The sequence below is a fragment of the Sturnus vulgaris genome, chromosome 1 (assembly GCF_052056855.1).
Source record: "Sturnus vulgaris isolate bStuVul1 chromosome 1, bStuVul1.hap1, whole genome shotgun sequence".
NCBI classification, from domain to species: domain Eukaryota; kingdom Metazoa; phylum Chordata; class Aves; order Passeriformes; family Sturnidae; genus Sturnus; species Sturnus vulgaris.
The window spans coordinates 86,119,895-86,141,528 of record NC_142243.1 but is presented as its reverse complement, the minus strand read 5'-3'; the positions used below and the strand labels follow the sequence as shown (position 1 = coordinate 86,141,528).

The 21,634-nt window shown below is 36.8% G+C and overlaps 1 long non-coding RNA gene across 1 annotated transcript in view; it reads right to left on the bottom strand.

Annotated features, from left to right (window-relative positions):
• LOC148225338 (uncharacterized) overlaps positions 1-19,760 on the bottom strand; it is a 33,241-nt gene extending 13,481 nt beyond the window's left edge. Inside the window, exons 1-2 of the long non-coding RNA XR_015805828.1 lie at positions 19,460-19,760; positions 7,332-7,413 (exon numbers count right to left, since the gene is read on the bottom strand). This is a non-coding gene — a long non-coding RNA (uncharacterized LOC148225338). The remainder of the gene's footprint in view (positions 1-7,331; positions 7,414-19,459) is intronic.
• Between the last annotated feature and the right edge of the window lie 1,874 nt (positions 19,761-21,634).

Genomic DNA, 21,634 nt, shown 5'->3' with positions numbered 1-21,634 from the left:
AATCACAAATACTCTTTCCTTCTATGGCCATTGTGTCATAGCCAATAGAAAGGCAAACATGGCTGTTCTTATTGCATCCAATATCTATCTTTCAGAGCTGTAAGATACTGCAAATCAGCTGAATAGCAGTATCTTGCTTCTGTGTCAGGCTGGGACTTATCTCAGGATGTTTTCCAGGCAACCTTGTTTGCACTGCTTTATTTGAGAGACTCCCATTGGCCTAGCAGTACTATGATCATAGGTCCAGATCCAGACTGGCATTCAGATGCCTAAGGTCACATTCTAATGACAATTTAAATGCTCAGGGTATAAGTCTTTGGAGCCTTTTGTAGCCAGACCCATCTAGTTCTTGAGGCACCTGCATTTCTTGAGCATTTCAGCTTTTGGCATCAACAACCCTGTTTCTCTTCCGAGAAAATGAGCCCTGAACATTATCAGCTGTACTCAGAGTTGCCACCACAGCAACCATATGGCCCAATGTGTTTACAGTTCTTACCATAGGGGTGGGATTTTACCACCCCTAGTAAGCATATACTCAGGTAAATTATGTTCTAGTTCAAACCTTTGTCTGCTGACTTTTGTGCTGCCTCTATCTCCTTAAAACTGTATTGACTCAACTCAACCAAACAGAGAAATTCTATTCTAGCTTTGTCCATGCTTTTGGGATTCAGGTTTGCTCCCAACAGAGTCTGCCATTCAGCCTTAGGCCACTGCCCAGCAAAAAAAAACAAAAAAAAAAAGATGAAAAGTATTTTACTCTCTTCTGCTCCACTGGATGACTGCATAAAAGGGCACTTCCCCCTGACGTGCCTTACATTTTACAGACAAGAAAGAGAGTCTCTCTCTCTCTCCTAAAAGTGGAAGAGATCAAAGACGTTACCTTTAGCAATGCCAAAAGACTACACTAGCTTTTTATCTGAGCACACTGGTTGTGTTGGTGCACTCACCCAGGTGCAGGCCCAAAAATGTGAGACCTAAATTTTACCCAGCTCACAATGTCCATGCCCTTCTGAGGTTTTTTTTCTTGAGGTTTTTTTTTTGTTGTTGTTTATTTTTTTGACAAGGAGTTGAGTTGTTGTTTAGTTGCTTTTTTCTTCCCTGAGAAGAAGATGAGTCACTTGCAGATTAGAAATATAAACAAAAATCTCAATTTTTCCAGAAAGCTTTCCACACAGAAAATTGGACCAAATTTTCTAAGAAGATTCATGGCAGCATGATGATAATTGCACAAAATCACTATTTAAATCTACTTGCTAGCATTATCTTTCTTAAATGTTGAATATTTTAAAGTATTGTAAGGGGATGTTTAAAATCACAACGACCAAGGAAGAGCAATTAAATATTGGTAAATTTGGTTGATTTCGCTTGTGAAAACTTGTTAATTAAAACATTTTTTTCTTCTCGTTTACATTTAGATATTCTGGAATCTGGTTTACCTTTAGATATTTGTATTAAGCTGCTGCAGGATTCTAAAGGAGCAAGGTTGTAATATCTGTAGCACGTAACCATTTAACTCTACAGCAATACACTACTACAAATAATTACAGCTTCTATCAGCCCTGGAGTTAGTCCAGCCTACATTGATTGTTCTATTGGGCACAAGTTTCTAAGACTCCAAGGGGTTTTCCCAGGCAACTTTTAGCCAAACCATGGATCCCAAATATCAAAACTGTCCTCTGGGCATGACACCCTTTTTTAGGTCCACTCAAGATAGCATTCTGGAAGATCCTTCTAACTTGACAGAGATGTATGCTTTCGACAATGTGCTTTCAAACCAGTGTTCTAATTCACTTCTTTTCATTCCACTATCCATATTTTGATTGTTTTGACAGGAAACAAAGAACTTTGTGGGAAGGTAGGCTAAGTGATCGTCACAGAGACTTTGAATATGCTAAGAATGAATGGTAAACATGCTTTCTTTCAAAATTTGTTTCATATCTTTGTCTCTTCAACTCCTCATGTGTTTGAAATTATTATTTTTTAATAGCAGTGTGTCTTCTAGCTTATAAGGAATTTTAAAACATTTTAAGCATAAATTGTAGTTTTAACACACTAGTCCTTCTATCAGACATATTCTATTCAATAAAATTTTATGCCATATCCATCTCATTAAAGCATTTCCTAAATAAAGTCTGAAGGAATGTACTTAACATGCGCCATATGATTTGTTTTTTCAATGTCTCTACCATAGGGAAGAATAAGTACAGTGGAATATTTTCTTTCTTGTGTTATTTAATTAGATACATACAAACTATTCTGAACTTCTGTAGCAGAAAGAACAAATAAAAAATTCTTTTTCTCTGATATAAGTTTGTAAAGTCTGTAAAAGTCTGTTTTACATTATTCAGTGCCCAGACTGTCCCTGTGTGAAGTGTGCTTCCTGCATGGGTGAGATGTGTTGTTCTTGTCAGTGATAAAGCTGGTGACCACAGCTCACTTCAGAATTGTGGGCACGCTTTTTTCAGTTTATATCATTTTGATATATAGACAGATGACTATTTGTGTTTCCTTACAATAGATGGGATCAACAGCAAAGTTCCAAATGTTGTGTCTTTCAGAACATAATCTCCATGAACTGCAAGAATTTGATCTGTCCATTTCTGCTGCATTCAGTTCTACACTTAAATCTTAAAAAAAGGAACAGTAGTTAGTTCTTTTGAGAGTCGAGTATTACATTGTTCAGAGAAAGATTCCCAAATTCAAAAAGAAAGTCTAAACAAGCTGGCATGTGTTGCTTTGATTGCTTGCTTCTCTTTAGAAAGTGAATATTGAATTTGTTGTAATAAAAACTTTGAGACTCTTTACACCTATTTTATTCAACCAGTTGGACAAACCCACAGTTATGTTTATGCAACATTAAAGTGAAAAGGAAAACTGAAACATATTACACCCTAAATCTAAATGCAGCAATATCAGGGACAAATTCAAACAAGATCTTGTTTAGAGACTATTACAGTGGTATGAACAAGGGTTAGTTAAAGTCAGTCATTTCTTTCTCTGAGTAACCCAACACCAGATACCTAAGGTTAATTTTTTTAGGTGGAAAATATCACCCATCCAAGTAAGATTTTCTCAATGGTTTTACATTACCACTCTGATTCTTCATCAGTTTCAGGGACTGATCCTTAAGCTAAATACTAAAAAGAAAATCTTGAGTACTTTATGAAATGCTATGACACAGGAAGTTTAAAGAAAGAAATACAGAAACTTAAAGTAAGAATTTGAGAATCCACTAGCTAGAATTACTACATTTCTTCAAACAGCTTTCTTTTTCTCTACCCTTGCACTTAGACCCAGCCCACTGCGTAAATCAAGGAATTCTCACAGCCGACAATTTTTTCCACTGCTGCATGTGGACAGAAAATGGCGTGGAATGAGACACATCATTGAAATGGCTAGCATCCTTCCATGGCTCATGCCCGAAGGGTTATTTGAACAAAGGCAGAGAATTGTAAACACTGTTTCTATGAGAATAGGCTTTATGACATTAGGCTTAGTTTGATCTCCATCTTCCTTTGCATTTTTTTTCTCTTGCTTTAATTTATTGAACGTTTATTTCTTCAGCATCAGAAACTGCTTTTACTTTCAGCACTGTTGTCACTGTAATGGTTGTTCTCAAACATTGCACATATTTTAATTAACAACTAAAACTAAGGAATTTAGAACTGCAATTTTTGCTTTCCAGTCCTTCCTCAGAACAGTAATTTTCAATCTAATCTGTAGATCTGTAGTCCTACAACAAATTAATATTAAATATGCATAGACTTAAATTTATTTTAGATCAACATTTCTACTAGAAAAAAGCTAGGCAGCACAGAAAAAAAATCTAAAACAACAGCTCTGATTACTTTTGAGCCACATTTATTTACATAACTACCTTCTTCATCCTGTTTGCTGAACTTGCATAGTCATCTCTCTCCCTGCTATGCCACTTTGGCTGATCAAGTTTACTACAACCTGGATTTATCAGTTTACCATTACTACTCTCATTTTCCACCTGCTTTGCTTTGTTACCAAAAATCATCTCTATATATCACTGCAATTAAGCAAATGCTATTTAATTTAAAATACTTTCTTTGTTTAAGCAATTGATCAACAATTACTAGACACCAGCAATTAGCTCCTACTTTGATTTTAACAACTATTATCTGTTCCTGCCATTTTCTGATTGAAGTCTGACTGCTGTGAATTATTTACTGTGAATCACTGATAATTACCTTTCTTTCCAAATATCTATCATTTGCCCCCGATTTTCTACATTTTCCTTCTGTGATTGCATTGAACTTTCTTCAGTAGCTACTTCAAATCCTTTGTTTCTGCATTTTTCAAGGATCCTTGCCTGAAAACCCCTTTATTTGCCATGTTAAATGATTAAAGGAGGTTACTTTCTTTACTGCCTGCTTTATGGGAAAATAGGACGAGTGACACAGTGAGTGTTATCTGATATCAAAGGTGGGTTCTTATAAATGTATATACGTACCTTTATATAAACACGTGAAGGAAGGTTGACAAGAAGAAGAAGAAGCCAGGCTTTTTTGGTGGTGCCAAGTGAGAGGACCAGAGGAAATGGAGCACATAGTACTGCCCTCTTTGGAGATACACAAAAGCCATCTAACTCAACATGGTCTTGGGCAGCCAGCTCTGGGTAGTCCTTGAATAGGGGTTTGGACCAGCTGACCTCCAGAAGTCCCTTCCAACATCAATGTTTTTATGACTATGTGATCAACAGATATTAATTAGTCCTGTAGACCCTCTCAGAAAGAAGGATTTTCACGAGCAAACTTTCTCTGTTCGCAAAAGTTTATAATTCTTCCCCATGAAAAATAATGCTTTCTAATCACATATCATTTCCAGTATATTTTTCACCTTGTTTCATTTTCTGTTTGACTCATTTGAAATACTTCAGAAATATTCATCATCTGAAAATATTGGTTTTCTCCCTTTTTTTAATAGCATAAAACTCAGGCAGCTGGAAGTCAAGTGGAACACAGTGAATGTGACAAGTGAATGCACCTTTATATGCACAGTCAATATTTCAGATCTCAAATTATGTTCCTTTTCTACTTAATTCTTTTTCCCCCTTTGGCCCTTTGGAACTTGCTTGCTTGAAGGTCTGTGCTTTAAATGCCTTCTTTCCTGACAATGATATAATACAGATTGCATTGGGTATTGTAAAATGTGATACCTGGCAAATTGCATTTTAATAGTTTGAAGGAAAGTAATGTAATTTCTCAACATTCCTAAGCTGTCAAGACAAAGGAAGGAATGAGTGGAATCTAACTACAGCAATGGCTAGGTTAGAAAGCTACCTTTGATTTAAATATGCTTTGAGAAGTTTTCCTTTTTAATGCCAAACTTCACGGTGCACATAGAATATAGATGAGACCAGGACTGTTTTTTTTTCTGTTTGATGGACAAGAATAGTCTTGATAAATTCCAAAGAAGAGCCTTATAGAAAGTCGTGATAGTCAATTTGTTCATAGGTAATAATGCTGCATTATGTTTGACACTTTCTGATTGAGCTTTGTCAGTATTTAGTTATTAATGGGAGGAAACATAAGTCAAAAATTTATGTTAATACAGTAACAAATGGAGCTACTATTGCCAAAACCTGACAAAACAGGACGAAATTACTAATTGTCAAAGAATTGTAGTTTAAAGTGAAGGAAACAATGATTTTTCATTGTATTAATGTATAATAGCATTCAGCGATTTTTCTGCTCATTGTTTTTGTTTGCACAGTGTTCTGCAAAACAGCTCTGATATATATGACAAAATTAAATTATGAAAGCATATCCATGTTTCTTCATAGTCTTAATATTTACCACTTGAAATTGCTCTCCCTCAGGTTGGATACAAATATGCGAACTTTAGCCTCTGCCTGTGATTAATTTCAAATGTTTTCTTTAATTGATGAAATAGAATGCCATAAAATAAAATCTTGTGATGTATGGTAATGACAAAATATTATGCCATTAGTCATTTAATACAATTGTCATATTTTCATTCAAACTTAGAAAACATAATGCCAGGCACCACATGAGTTAAAATGTTGATAGTATTTTAAATAATGAAGAGGCTCTCTGGCACAGAATGGGGCTGACAATCTTCACTGCAGGTATTATGGGAAGCTGTAACAAGTTCACCTGCTTTCTGTGCTGCACAATGGCAGAATTTTAGAATGAATTCAACTGTTGGCCTCTTCCTGCACACTAACTCACTTCTCGCAGGGTTATTTTGAAGACTTAAAACCTCTGAGCAGCTTCAAAAAGGTTTTTTATATTAGTCCTCCCTGTCATTCTTTTTCTTGTATCTGACTCCATCAATATAAAAATGGTCTGATGGTAAAGCATAGAAGTGTTCAATCTTCAGCTGCTGACATCCTTGGTGTTTGCAAATCCAGTCTGGTTAGAAATAGGTGATTTTCAACAAATGAAGAGTGACACTTCCTTTTTACTTGCTCTTTGCTATAGCATGAAGCACTTGTTTTCATTCCTAGTTTTATCCTTTAGCCATCAAAATTGTCAGTTCAACATTATCAGTTAATGGAAAAACAATTTTCTGCCATTTATCTCTGAGTGGTGTTTTCTTGTTCATCTAAAGATTGTACAGACAACGTTTGGGCACAAAGATGGCCTGCAAGTATAACAGTTACGGGTAAATGATTGAAAACCTTTCTTGAAAATTTGTACTATGAAAATCTGTCTTTCAGGAAATGACTGGGTACAAAAATATCTAGGGATTTTGCTATGGGTTTCTCTCAAAATAAATTAGTTGAAGCTCTTCCTGGAATCTCTCTCAAAACGTCTTTGAAATTTGCCAGCTCCCTTATTTGACGTTACTATGACTTCTACTTTAATGGTCTTAATATGTACCTTTTCCCATTCTTTCCTTCACTAAACTCCCCTTTCATCTTTTAGTCAGCAACAACAATCTTTCTGGCCCATGAAATGCCCCTCAAAAAAAAACCTTAATATATTCTCAAGGAACTTTCAGTACAGTCTGGTTCCCTGTTTCCGCTCAATTGAAAAAAATAACACTGCCTATCCAAAAAGACAAAAAGCTTCATTTTGGGCAATATTTGGAGAAAGACTCCTGCATCAACATTAGTATTCAAAGACAAATAGACAGAATCATAATATTCAGGTCTCTCTTTTGACAGATATATTTTTCATGGCTTAGCTGCAAATTTAGGTGTGCATTTGACTGATTGACATTAGCTATTTGCAGAAACAGGAAGAAAAATAATGAATCATTCAAAAATGAGATTTGTAAAAGCCAAGCTTCTTCTGATCTTAAAATTATTAAACATGTGCCAAGACCTGACTTACCTAGTTCTCCTTGACTTTCATGCCAAGTCTGGTTTCAAAAGCTTTGTGAAAATGACTCCTTTTGCCAGTGTGAAGAAGGAACCTTAGAAAATATAAAACAGATGAAAGACACATATGTCACAACACACACAAGACTTCCAAGATACTAGAATGTTTTTGGGCCAAAATTCCTATGAATAAAAGGACATTGTCCACAGAATCAGATCTTATCTGTCCTCAAGACTCACCAGTGTCTGTCCAAGTGAAGTACTTTTAAGGCAATGTTCTGCTGATAGTGAAGATTCCAGATCAGAATACATGTTTATGCAGCTCATGAATGTGTAGCATATGGTTATGGCAAACTAGAAGCTTCTTTAAAAATGAAGAAAAATCATTTTTAGGGTGTTCTACCTGCTTACTAGGTTGCAGAGCCCAGACACACTGAAATGTGGGTCTGAGGGTAAAGAGAAGGAAGAACTGTAGAATCAAATCCATTACTCCAAGTGTGGAATTAAAGTTAAAAAAGTACTACTAAGGTAGAAACATATGCAAGCTTCCTGATGCTTTTAATATGTTCTCTCTTGGTTTGAACTGCAAGCACCATGGCATGCTGTGATTCTGCTGCCTCCATCAGTAGGTCTCCTTCTCCAAGAATGTTCCCCTAACAATTTTATCTTTATATCAGACAGGTTAACCTAACACAGTTTGTAGGTTTGTATCTTCTTAATAGGGCACAATATTGTTGCTATCAATAGAAAAGAAACCAACCAACCAACCAACCAACCAACCAACCAAAAAAAAAACCCCAAACAAACAAACAAACAAAAAACCCCCACACAAACAAACAAACAAACAAACAAAAAAAGTGCCGTCTCAAATTCTCATATGAGCAGATTTCACTCTAAAAGCCTTAACCAAAAAATCATCCATATCAGCAGATAGAAGAGTCTTTCTTATGGACATGAAGAGTATTTTTGTTTTCCTTTTGTTTTCCTGTACTCTGAAGTACTGTGTTCCTATTGGTAAGTAAAAGCTTCAAAACAATCAATGAAAACTAATCAAGTGAGAGAACGCCTGCAGTCCTGCACACCGAAGTCATCAGAAATTTGTACATCACAGGCAGATACAAAGCTTTGCTTTCAACGTAATTTGTTTTGCAGAGGGGAGATGAGAAAAATCTAAGAGGTGTATGAGGTTAAAAGACATGTGACAAAGAATGTGGAATGTGTCTTTTGAGACACTGTTATGTAATCACTAAAAATCTCTCTGAAAATTAAGGAAGGAGGGAGAGGCAGAAAATTAACAACTAATTTTTGGTATTCAACTCCATAAAGACTTGGTTTATCATGGGGTTTGGCTACAGATTTTACAACATTTAAAATTGTATTTTAAATATCTTTGTTTTCTGTGGAGATTAATTTTGATAAAGATTATATGACATATCAAAATGGGGAAAGGCTGAGAAGGGAAAAGAGGAAAGGGTACAATTTTTGAGATGGAATACAGATCTGTCCAAACCAGGAGAACTTAACGAAAAGCAGAGATAATGAAATACTGAGGGCATTGTAGTGACTGAGATCTCTGACAGTAGCTAGCTCATGTTAGAAAGTTAATAGTATATCATTTGTGTCTGTAAGGAGGCAGAATACAGAGTTGTGGTGAAGAAACCTTTTATGCTTTTGGTGCAATGGGGAAATGGGCCATAGTTAATCTGCTTGTCTGTACACACAAGTTTGTAAAGGCGACCAACTGAGCTGTGAGACATGTAATGAAGACTTTCTGAAAAGAAATAATGGTGCAGGTAGTGGAAAAGTCCCTACATCATGCAAACTGCAGGAAAAAGCCTTGAAAAGATTCACAGGCACCATAGACGCAAACAGAAAATTCTGATAGAAGACAGATATGCTTTTTACCAGACAGAATTCCATTGTAATTGCAAAATTAACGAGTTCAAAACTGACAGGTCTCTGTGATTCTGCAGAGGCTGGGACTCTACATCCTTGAGAAGACTCAACCAGAAGGAATATTTCAGAGTGGTGCAGAAAGAGAAACAGAAAAAAGAAGCTAGAGCTGGAGGCTCTAAGATTTCCTCCTTTCTGTTTTTATCTTTAAATACAGTTGTTCTGAAAAATTCTGCAAAACTTAGCTTTCTGAACATCCTGTACTTCATCTGACATTCAATCCTGAGGTACGCCATGGGTGTTCAGGAGAATATGGAATGGTTCTTGGAAATAAGTTTATTTTGACATTTATAGGTTTTTTTATTTTTAAAAAGCGAAGTTTTTTCTTGATTGCATTTGGTATGAAATAAGATAGGAAATGGAAACACTTAAAAAAAGTATAGGAAATGCTTTCCTGCCTTCCAGTTGGTGTGTCTATAACAAATCAATTTATGTTAAAGCTGAAATCCAGGCAAATTACTGTCAAGCCCAGCATGATATTCCAAGGGTTTAAAATGAACACAGCAGAACAGACTCTCTCACAGCTATGAGCACTAACCGTTAACTTATGGAAAATGGTCAGTGACAAATTTTTGAAGGTGTCCAGCAGGTAGGAGGTCCTTCAGCTTTTCCCTTTCCATCTAACACTTTTACAGAAAACACTGCTGATTTCTAGTAGGAAAAAAAAATAAAGAAACCCCACATTTTCTTTCTGTACAAAGCAGAGTTAACTGCAAGAATAAAAAAGATAAATCTCTTTTTTATTTTTGTATGAGACAGCAAGACAGCAAATGACTCCCATTTGCTGCAAAAATGACAGCACTGTGGGCCAAATGGACTCCAACACAATATTGATTAGGACTATTATAGCCCATCAAGGAATAAATGCGACAGCAATTTCAAAAATGCTCATGTAGTTTATGTGATAGAAAGAGAAAGACAAATTATTTGACACAGAAACAGCCAAAGCAACTGGCATTGGAGATGAAAATTATGGATATCAATATGAATAAGATATAAGCAAGGAAACTATGAAAAATATATTTACAAATAATTTCACTTCGTTAATTTATTCTTTTACAAGTATTTGTGTGAGAATTAATTAATACATTCAAAAGCACTGCTAAGGAAATTTAAATATTCGGCACCAAATGTGTTTAGAGATTCTGGCCGAACAGCTGGAATATTCCCAGCTCCTCCAGAGCTGTGTGAACACCAATGTCTTCTCTTTTCATGAACACTCCATCCTACGGAGAATGTAAAAATCATCAGAAATATTACAATGCTTCCTGAATTTCCTTAGCTTCTCCTCTTCTAAAAATATGTTGTTGTTGTTGTGCAGAGAGCTGGGGCTCCTCTGCTCCATCCTCAGGCGTGTCCTTCCCAGGCTGGTTGGGCCACCCAGCCCTGGCTCCAGCCTGGGCTGAAGGGAGTGCTGGGCTCAGGCAGGAGGTGACAGTAGGGTGGAAGTGCCCAACATTTCATGTCAGGAGCCCAGAGCTGTGGTGGTCAGCTGTAGAAGCACTGGCTGAGATCTTATTCCAGCAATAGGTTGAACATCCAGCTGAGAAGCTGGTGCTGCCTGTAAGATGGTTCCAGTTAAATCCAGTGTCAGAAAGCAGCCTTGCTTACAATTTGAGGCAGGGTACTTCTTGCAAAACAGGCACCAATAATGTGGCCTAGACTGTTTCTTACTGTTTATTTGAACTCTTACCTTATTTATATCAGCACATCTGCAAACTACAGCTGAGTCACTCATTTGCACTTTTCCTCCAGAATTCCCTACGAGAAGGTTACCACTGCCCCCATGGAGCACTTTGCACCATCTGAGATCAGCAGCTTATATATTTTTGTTCAGTAGTGTTAAGATGTGATAAGGCTTGAACAAAGTACATAAATAGCTATTCCACTTTAACAAAAGTCTCAGCATCATTTATTTCTCTCTAATTATTATTTCATCCATTTCCAGCACACTACTAATTCTCTGAAGTAGTATGGAAGTTTGCATGTTACATAATACTGTATTCATTAAGAGCATAATAGGCTTTGTCTATTAAGAGTGCACTCTCTCTGTGTAACTGTCCTGTTTTAGGGCAAATTTGGGAGAAAACCTCTGAATGGGGTCCCCCTAGAAACAGATTCAAGCAGTCCCTGTCCCAACTGGTGTGGGGAATTTCACTTGTCCAGTTCCATAAGTGTAAATTATTAGAGATGATTGCAGCCTGGAATATTGCTGTCCATCTCACAGAACACAGTTTGACTCTGTTTTCACCAAGAATGTTGTGAAAAATAAATAAATAAATAATTTTCCAGATCACAGATTTTCTTTCCGTGAAAGGGAAATAGAATTTCAAGATACATACTACTCTTGATCTAAAAATAAGTGCTGCTGTTATCTTCTTTTCCTTCAAATCAATACAACTCATACAATATAACCAGCTAAGAGAAGATACAATCAGAGAGGTACTGGCTTCGTACCCTCTTAGATATCAGATAAAAATCAATAGCATTTGGAATTAAAAACACAAACAGTAGTTAGAAAGGACAGTCAGTAAAGAACAAACCAGGGGACTGTCTTACAGATGTAGCAGAGGTTTGCTGGATCTCCTTAGATTAGTTGAGACAACACTGCTGCTAAGCTCCTCTTTTATGAATACCCAATGAGAGCAGACAGCTTGTTTGGATTGCAGCATACAGAAATATATGCACACAGGTTTTTGGACCCTCTTAAAGATAACAATCTTCTTGTACTGTTGCTTGAAATTTATAAAGGAAGCTAAATATTGGCCCAGTAATTTCAAGTGAGAGGAGTAATTTCAATTGATAAGGAGGCAGAAGCCATTCAAATGACACAGGAAATAATTATTACAGAGGGATTTTAGAGCAAGCTATTAAATATATCTAAAGAGAGCTAACTACTGGCAATATGGCTGAGACACAAAATCTACTTCATGGATAAGCACAGAAAATCAAGGAGGTAGTCAATGCTCTTTGTCAAAATTGAATTTTTGATAAATGGTATAAAAGACACTACTTCTAGAGTAAAAGCTGGCGAAAGGCATGTCAGCATCTCTGGGGGACAAACACATGGAGTGCTGTGAGCATGGCAATCGCCTGTCCCTTCATGGTCTGGAGCAGGCTGAAGGGTGACTGCAGCTGGGCTACAGGAGGTGACAAGGGATTCAGCTAGTTTAGGTTTGGCACTAACACACAGAATTTTAAAGGAGAGGATGGGGATATGCAGTTCATAGTTCCCTTTAGAGCAGCTAGGCAACACAGTATTGTTGTGCTGTGTCTTTCACCAGGATGGACACAATTCCCACTTAAATCCTGCACAATTGTGAATTATCCCAAGCAGGCTTCAGGTGGTTATTTTAGAAACAGATTTGTGCCCTTGTGATATTCCATAATTTTGTTGTATCTGAAGGATAGAGTTAGAAAAAAACGCTTAAGAGATTTAAAATCTGTTTTAACACTTCTTCAGGGCATTAATGATGGGTGCTGTGCTTTTTGGAATGAATAAACCAGAGCTGGAATCAACAACTTTACAGGCAAGGTTCCAAGCAACCTAATGTGAATTTAAATTTGGACTAACCTTCAAAGTTAGTCCTGCTTTGAGTGTAGTTCGGATCAGATGGCCTCTAGAGGACTCTTCCAGAGTAAATTATTAATTATTTTAAATGCAATTTCTGGGTGGTAAAAGGATTATACTATTTTACTATACACTTTATATAACTTTAGTGTCAAGTTTAGTAATTCTTGGCTCAGTTAGAAAAGTTTCTGTGGTTAACTAAGAGCTGGCTGGGGAGCTATCTCAGGCTTTTCATAAACAGAGCAGACAGTTCGAGTCACTAACAGACACTATTTTTTTTCCTCACAGCTGCTATTCCAGGTATTAGAATTAATTGTAACTCATAAAAGTGTTAAAAAATAGAAAACAAAATTTTTAATAGTGTTATTTTTTCTAGTCCCTAGAATATTAAAAACTAGGTGGTAGTTTAATAATTGCTTCTCCCTCAAGGAAACACCTGCATTTCATCTGATGTCATAAATTTACTAGTTTTCCAGTTGCTCATGATGAATTCAGAGGGAATAGGAGGGAGTGAAAAAGAATATTCTGAAGAATATCTTTAGAGCATGTAAAAATAATTCTTATAATTTCATCATATAAAATAAACAGGTACGTAAACTTTCCCTTTTTTATTCTTTTTTTTTGTATCTGCTTGTCTTCAAGAAGCAATTCATTTACCAATTCTCCCCTTCAACCTCAGCATAAAGATACCTTTCTTCTAATTCTGAACTTTTTAGGAAAAGTATGGACTTTGCTCTTTTTCTCAAACGTAGACTGACAACCTTTTGGTTTTGTGAATTTAATCAAAGACCCATTTTGACCCACTGAATTTCCTCTTGCTCTAATTGCTTCCTTACTAAATTGAATGGCTTTGTCTGGGTGTGAGACATATCTACTCCTTTCCTTTCTCATGCCTAATCAATCACTGCCTGGGTGTAAATGCTGAGAGTGGCACGTGTATCCATCATTCTGCTGGTGCTTAAATATGTGGGCTCTGAACTGCTGGAGGAAGAAAACAAGTGACATCCAAGTAATAAATATTTTATAGTCTTTGCCTTTGACAAATATTAATTACCTATACAACAGTTTGCTCTCTAGTTTATGGCATCTCCAACCTGAGGTAAGGGCTTTTTTTTAGAGTGAAGTAGGGTGAAATTCTACTCAATTTTTGACAAGATTTAATTAAATGAATGCCTGGGTGAGAGGTGGGATGCAAGATGTGATTATGAATTACAAGATTTTACTGATCAAATTAAAACCATAAGCAATTCTCTCAATTTTGCAAGGTCCTGTTCTGCTCTTTGCAAACCAGGCAAATAAAGAGGTGCACCTCATCAAAAACCATGAAGAAATCCCTACTCTTCCCATCATGTATGTTTCCTTGGCCTGCCACATTCCACTCACTAGAGTGCATGTATGTTGGACTTTACAAGAACTTTTCCTGTCTGTTGTAATTTTAACTCCTTTTCTATCAGATGGTACTAAAAAGAATATTCATAATCTGTACTGCAAAGTGAGTTCTTTCACAAACCTAATTTGCATGATTAATTAAAATCAGTGTTTGAATTTTGCTTGGAATAAGATTACAAGTGCTAGGTCATCATATGTTATACATTTACAATCACAACTTCTTACTCAAAGAAATTGTTATGTCCATAAGCAGTTCTAGCCAGTGGTGCAACAGGAAGTATCTGATGAAATAATTCCATTTGTAATTGCCATATATCTTGTTTGGAGAAGTAATGTTTATTTTTTAGAAGTATCATCCTAATTGTTTGATTTATTTCTATGTTTCCAATCATTAGTAATCTTTTCAACTTTGGATAGTCTCCCCATAATTATCCCCTGAGGTCAGTGTAGATTGTAATATGGAAAACTCTGAACAGTTCTGGACCTAGAATGGCATTTAAGGAACCTTCTGAAATATGACTTTTGGTCTTTGGGCCTTTAGGATTTTTTTCAAACAATTTCATATTCTTCTGACTATGAACCTTCAATTTTCATATTTTTTACTCTGTGAAACAGCAAAAAAGTCTTGCCTACATTAATTATCCATAGTTGTGTTATTGTTATAAATTAAAATTCTGAATTTTTATATCATTCTTCCTTTTTATAACTCACCAAGGATATTTTCTTTTATCAAAGAAAGGATTTAAGTTTCCTTGTAAGTGTTTAACCCTAAAGACCAGAAATTTACATGAGCAATCAATTGTTCTGTTGAAGACCGTCTCCATTCATGAAATGTCCTCACACACTATAGATAGCCCACTTTAAAGAGTTAATTTAGACTGGATCAATCTTTTATTTTTTTTTTTTCAGAGACCGTAAAATTTAGCTGCTTCTTACATGTGATTTGTGAAATATATCAGATGATGTCATTAGAGCTGTCTCACTGGACAAGCCTTCAGGTTTTTCTGGCATGCATACTTGACAATATATTTGCTTTCTCAGTGACCATAATGGAAAGCTCCTTTTCCTCCTATTGTCATATATTCACCTTTTCTTTTTCCTCATCATACTCATTCAGCAAACAAACACTCTTTATCCATGAATATTATGCTATTGTAGTTGTTTTCCCATCAGCCTTCCCAGCAGATGGTTGCTCCTCTGCAGCATTTCCTTATGATTTCTTTGGACACCAAGGTTTGCTAAATCTTTGGCAGCCTCCCTTTAATTGCAGAATTAGTGCAGCAAATATTAGTGGTGGTCATATTCCTTCCTTTTTCCTTCTCCCATCACTACATTTTAAAAAAAAAACTGTATCTGGTCTGAATCTTGTAACTGCAGACAGAAAATGTGCTGTCTAGCAGAACTGGAAGAATTGCTAGCCCTCTCTTATTAACAAATAGTGGCTTATTTTCCGTTTTGCTCAGTGCTGGGATGAAATCAACAAAAAGAATATTCCCATAAAATACAGGAAAGTGTTTGGGTTTTTACTCCCCTAGAGCTTCTCTATACTCTACCCATTTGTTCCCTCAACATGACGTGATTTTTTGTTCATGTATTTCTCTTCTCATGTCTTTGCTTTTATCTTTGCCAACACAAAACATTTATAAGTTTTTTTATAAGTAAAAATAACAAATGCAAGTTTTTAGCTCAGCATGAAATGTTTTCCTCTCCCCCGAGAAAGAGCACAGCTCTCTCAGTCTTTTCCCACAAAATTAATTCCCTTCTGGGACTTCATTCTGGCCGGTGATGGGTAAATTTTCAATGTATCATATATGAAGCTATCATCAGCCTGTATTTGGAAGAAAAGAGGTTATCCTTGGAAGAAGGAAGCTTGGTCCTGTGTGTGTTCCAGTGATGCTGGGAAAGGCAGGGTCATGGCAACTCTCGTAGCTCTGGGAAGGGCTGTGCCTGTGCTGCAGATTGCAGACTCCCAGGACATCCTCCTCAACAGCAGGATGAAGACAAATGCCCTCCTTACAGCTCTCCCTCCTTTCCTGGTGATTGTACCTACAGTGGCACCAAAGTGTGGAAATGAGATGGAAAGCAGAACACATAAGAGCCAGACTTACAGGAAACCTCCATGTTATGTAATGGGGGAGGCTCAAAGAGAAAATTAAGTTTGTTATGTACTGCTTACTATGAAGTGAAAGAAATGAATTGAGCAGAAATGATTGCTCCTCTGACGCTTTCATAAGGCTAAATCCTTGGAAAACACATTAAGTGTTGCTGTTTGGTAATGCTGCACTTCCCTCACTTCAGAAATGAGGACCCAGGGTCCTTTCAGCCTGTGTTATTCTGAGGGCTGACAGCAGGGGAGAGGCAGTGAGGATGAAAAAATTACACACCTAAATCTCACCCTAACATTGAGTCAGAATGCAGGTAGATTGGACAAAAGGGTATGGGTGCTGGGAGGTCTCTGTTTCCTGCAGTTTAGGTATAGAGTGCAAATAAAATCTTCAAAGAACCTCTGTCTTACTCATCTCCAGAGGTCCTTACCAACTTCAGTAATCCTGTAATTCTGTGAAGGCGTGTGGAACAGCCCACTAGAAAGTACACAGAATAAAATGAGACTTTAATTTCACTTCTCTTGCCTGCCAAGTGGCTTATAGAGTCATCTTCTTGATTTCTTTCTTCATTCTTTGACATAATTAATTTTTAAATTATTTAGAGAAAAAAAACGAACCAAACAGAACAGCTCCAAAAATGGACTGTGAGCAATACACTGCAAGACATTCAAGAGCCTGGTGTTCATCTCTCAATTTATGGGAGATATAGGTCAACTTTTTTTTTACTTTTAATAAGGCACAGGGATGATCTAAGCCCAGAATGATACTCTAAACATTGTTTTATTACATAAAAAAAAAAAAAAATCATATAGCCGTCCCAGAAAGTTTTGTTCTGCAGCTGCTCTTTTCCGTAATAACATATCCTTTCAACACGCCAATTACCACTTGAGAATATCACCTATGTACAAGCAAAAGTTACCACTGCTTAAAACTCTGCAAGGACTTTATTAATGCTAGTGATGCCTCAGGGTTGCATTTTGACATTAGTTTCAAGTTGGGTCTAAATGCTGCACGTAAACTCCTGCAACAAATCTGCAACACAGCAAGGAACGTGACCCAGATGTGTCAGATCCTAAGTGGACACCCTTCCTCCTGAGTCATCCTTCCCACTTGGAAAGAGGAGACTTTGTCCTCCACAAACCTTGAAAAGAAGGGCAAAACGTACCATTCACATGTAACTATACCTGGTTTCTTAGTTTTCCTTTGAAACACTTTACTCTGAACAAAGTCATATTGTTCTGAGAAGAAATGGTTTATATTAAAGAGTATTTTCTTTCACATTTTGCAACCATGCCTTTTTTCCCATTGTGAATAGAAACCAAATTTTCCTGCTTGTCTCATGAGGCTTTGGATGATACACACTGCTTTGTAAACAGCTGTTCCAGTGCCTGGTGAATTGAGAGAATTTGGAGGTACTTCAGTGGCAATATCTACGTTCAGAATAAGAAAACTACATCCATATTCTTTAAGGCAAAACTGAGAATGAAAAAGAAGTTCAGCTCAGAGAATGGAAGTAAATTATTTTCTGTGATAGCCGCATTACAGCTGTTGCAAATGCAGCACAATAAAGTCTGAATTAGAATTTTCCACACTTTTACTTTGTTTTCATTAGGATTTATGTTTTCTTTGCCGAGTTTAAGTAGATTCACACGTATGGAATGAAAATATTTTGTTCAGCTGGTTTTCCTAGCATGTTTATCTAGTCTACTGAAGGTTCTCATGCAGCCTTTCTGAAGTTAATAAAAAAAAAAGGGAGGAAAGAAATTATTAATAAAGGCCTTTTTTCCCAAATTTTTTTGGCTTTTTTGAAACAAATAATTATAATCTACTTTACTTTTTCACCTACTTCGTTGTTTTGTTTCCCTGATGATTTTTAAGTCTTGATCCTCTGGCCTTTCTGAGTTCTTGGGAGTAGTAGTGCAGCCTGATTTTGCTTACACAATCTTCTAGCTAAACAGAACAAAGCAGAAACTTTCTGGGTTCCTCACACTGCTATTGCTTCATTGTCTACAGATCTGGGGGGAGATAAGAGCTCTCCATCACTTGTAACATGGGAAACTTCCATTTCTTCACTCCCCCTTATTGAGTACACCTACATCTGCAGCTGCATTCCCCTGAAGAGAACCGGAAATAGCATCTAAAATGAAGAAAACAGACTTGTTTCTTGTTTCTATTCCCACAGCATATGCTTCATGCTACACATAGGATGGAAATAGAAGATCAGGCAGAAAAAGAGCTTCCTGAGAGAAGATTTGTGCCATTACGTCACTGAAAATCTGGACAGTCAGCAGGACAATACTGAAGTTTCTGGCCTCCATTCTTAGCTATCCTATAAACACTCTGTCTCTTCCCCAGTACAAAGCAGTCTAAGTTGGCTTAGTTACAAGTGGAACATTCTGCACGCAAAGATTTCCCTCCTGTCTGTGCCCCAATTTGTCCTCGAGTCAAATACGTGGTGCTCAGCTGACTCAGCCACCTTGAGCACCCACCATCGGCTTAACCAAAGGCTCAGCTTTGTTTTTCAGTAGGCAGGCTAGTGACATGAGAACATAAGCCCCCTCATTTACTCTTAGCTTAATTTCCTGATTCTGCTATCTCCCTTGATATGGCACATCAGCCAGAAGGCACAGATTTAATCCCAGAGCTATTATCCTCTTCCTGTTCTAAGAATAACCTCTCATCTCTAGGAACTGTAAAGTCATGTGTTTGACTCTTCATTACTTTGAAATAGCAGTCTCTTTGTCTTGGCATTGACAGGGTGGGAAGAGCTGAGAAATCAGTCTTAACACTGGTTCATATAAGACACTTTTGGAGAATAGTCGTCCCAGGATGCCTGCATGCAGCATGTAATATGACAGGCTAAAAGGCAGATGAGTGGTGGAACCTCCTGGAGGTGCCCTGAACAGCTCCCTGCGGTGCCTGTAAGCTCTTTATGGCTCTAGACCTAGGCAGATGAATCTCAAAAGTCGTACTCTCATACGGGAAAGTTAAATTAAAATTTCTCTTGTGTTCATCATGAGTAACATCTCCAACGTGCACATAGCCACACCATTGTCTCATCCTTTAACCAGCATTCTCAGTCTCTTTCTGTGGCATTGGGTAAAGACATAGAGTATTACTCACCTGTCAGGTTTAGGTGATCTGAAGTCAACCTGAAAAGTCCTGCCTTTAAAGGCCCAAGAAGATTTTAGCTAGACTTTTCTCTAATAAATAAAAAAAAATGGGTTTTTATTTTTAGTGTATTCATAAGCAGAAGTCCAGCTGTGAAGCAAAAGTAAGTTCTGAGGTACTCTCTGTATTGAGAAAAAAACACTAAATCATCCTGGTGCTTCCTGCTTACACAGACAACATCATGCTTGGCTGGTACCTGTGGGAAAGAAAAAATATCTCCAGAGAGGCTAATTAGGGACTATCTGTGTGTAGACTGCATGGCACTCTAGAGCACTCTCCCAGACAAATCTACAGAGGGGGTGGTTGAATTCAAATGTCCTCCAAAGTGCCAAAAACCAATTAGTGCTGGATGTCAGCACAAACAGCTATGAAACACTTGTCAGAGTGCAATGGGATTTTTCCCACAGAACCTAGCAGCACTAAAGCTGCTTAAAATGTTAATCATATAAAATAAAAAGTAAGCCAGGCTGCTTTGAGTCCTTCTGTTAGCCCCCAAGTATGGAACAAATGGACAACATCCTGTTAAAACAGCCTTGGCAGAGCACTAAGTGTAGTTTTAACCTAGTGCCATACCAAGAAGTCACCTAACCATGTGGAGAAACAGAAAGTGTCAGACAGGATTTTAAACATCACTTTTCTCAAAAGCCACTAAGAAGTGTGATTCACTAGCTAATTAACTTCTTTTCTGTGATTGAAGGGAAATTGTAAGTGAAAAAGCAGAAAAAAAACAGTAAGGTGTATCAACAGTTTTTTATTATTAGAAGAGAGACAAAGCATTTGCTGCTGAGTTCCCTGATACAATAAAAGACACAATTTGGAGGCTGATGTGATCTCTGAGAGGGGGAAGTCTTTTCCATCTAAGCCAATGAAACACATTTCACTCAAATTGTGACCTGGCTTCTGCTTTGTGGTGCAGCAGCACAGTTTGCAGTCAGCCAAGAGAAGCCCATTTAGTGTCAGTCAGTCCCTCTCAGACATTAGATATAAAACTAAAACTCACATGAAAGGATCCTAAATAAGACAGGTAAAGTCAAAAGAATATTTAAATTTAGTTCATCGTTGTCTGCATAACTGCCTTAATTCAGAAAATCTTATATGATGAAAATGAATTCACTGTAACACCTACTAAAGGTTATAGTCTGGATTATTTTGCTGTTCAGTAGGAAATTCTGCTGGTATTTAAAACAAAATGACACACTTCTATTATTTCTCAGATCATTAGATGAAGGAGATGAATGTAATCAGTAGGTTTTCATAATTTTTCTCTGGCTCTTTTTACTTTGGTGATGGTGTTAATGTGATACTCTTGTATTGCAGAATTTACAGCAAAACAGGAAGTAACATTCCACGATGCTGTCAGTACACTCTTTCCTTGGTTTTCTTGATTGTTTACTTGAAAAATTCAGGGGAGAGTGCTGAGATAGCAAAAAAACTGAAGGTGAAACATAAGAATTGTCCTTAGCTTTCTTTGTTTCATTTGAAGATAATTTACCTTCCAGGTTCCATAGTTTCAGAAAAGATAGAACATGTGTCCAGGAGTCTCCCAAGTTTGCATGTGAGCTGCTGCTGTCCTTTGTGCAGAGTTGGCAGCTTCTTCAGTTTGTGTTCTTGCAGGGGAATACATGTGCTCCATGTCAGGATACTTCCAGTTTCAGGTCTTTCCTGTATTCATTGATTTTTCTCAGATATTTATCTAAGTCAATTAACTTTTGACAGAAGTTCAGGTTCTATTTCAAGTTAGTCTAAACGTGCATATTTTTATAAATAAGTAATCCCAAATATGGTGTCCAATTTTTTCCTTTTAGAGTTCTTAAAGCAATTCTTTAACACTGACGGTCCCCACAGACATACATGCAGTTCTTAAAAATTCAGAAGAGTATTATCTATAGTATTTTTGAAGATCTGCTGCGTAAATAATGCCTTATAGCCAGCAAACCCTCAAGTGAATACAAATATTCTTTATTCAAGCAGGTTTTCATTTAACAAATTTGAGCATGTTAACACATTAATGTTATTAACACAGTATTAATAACACTAGTAAGAACAACTAAAAATATGTCAATAAAGTTTTGGTAGTTAAAAAAAAGTTGAAAGATGGACATAGTTTCTTTTAAAATCTTTCTTAAA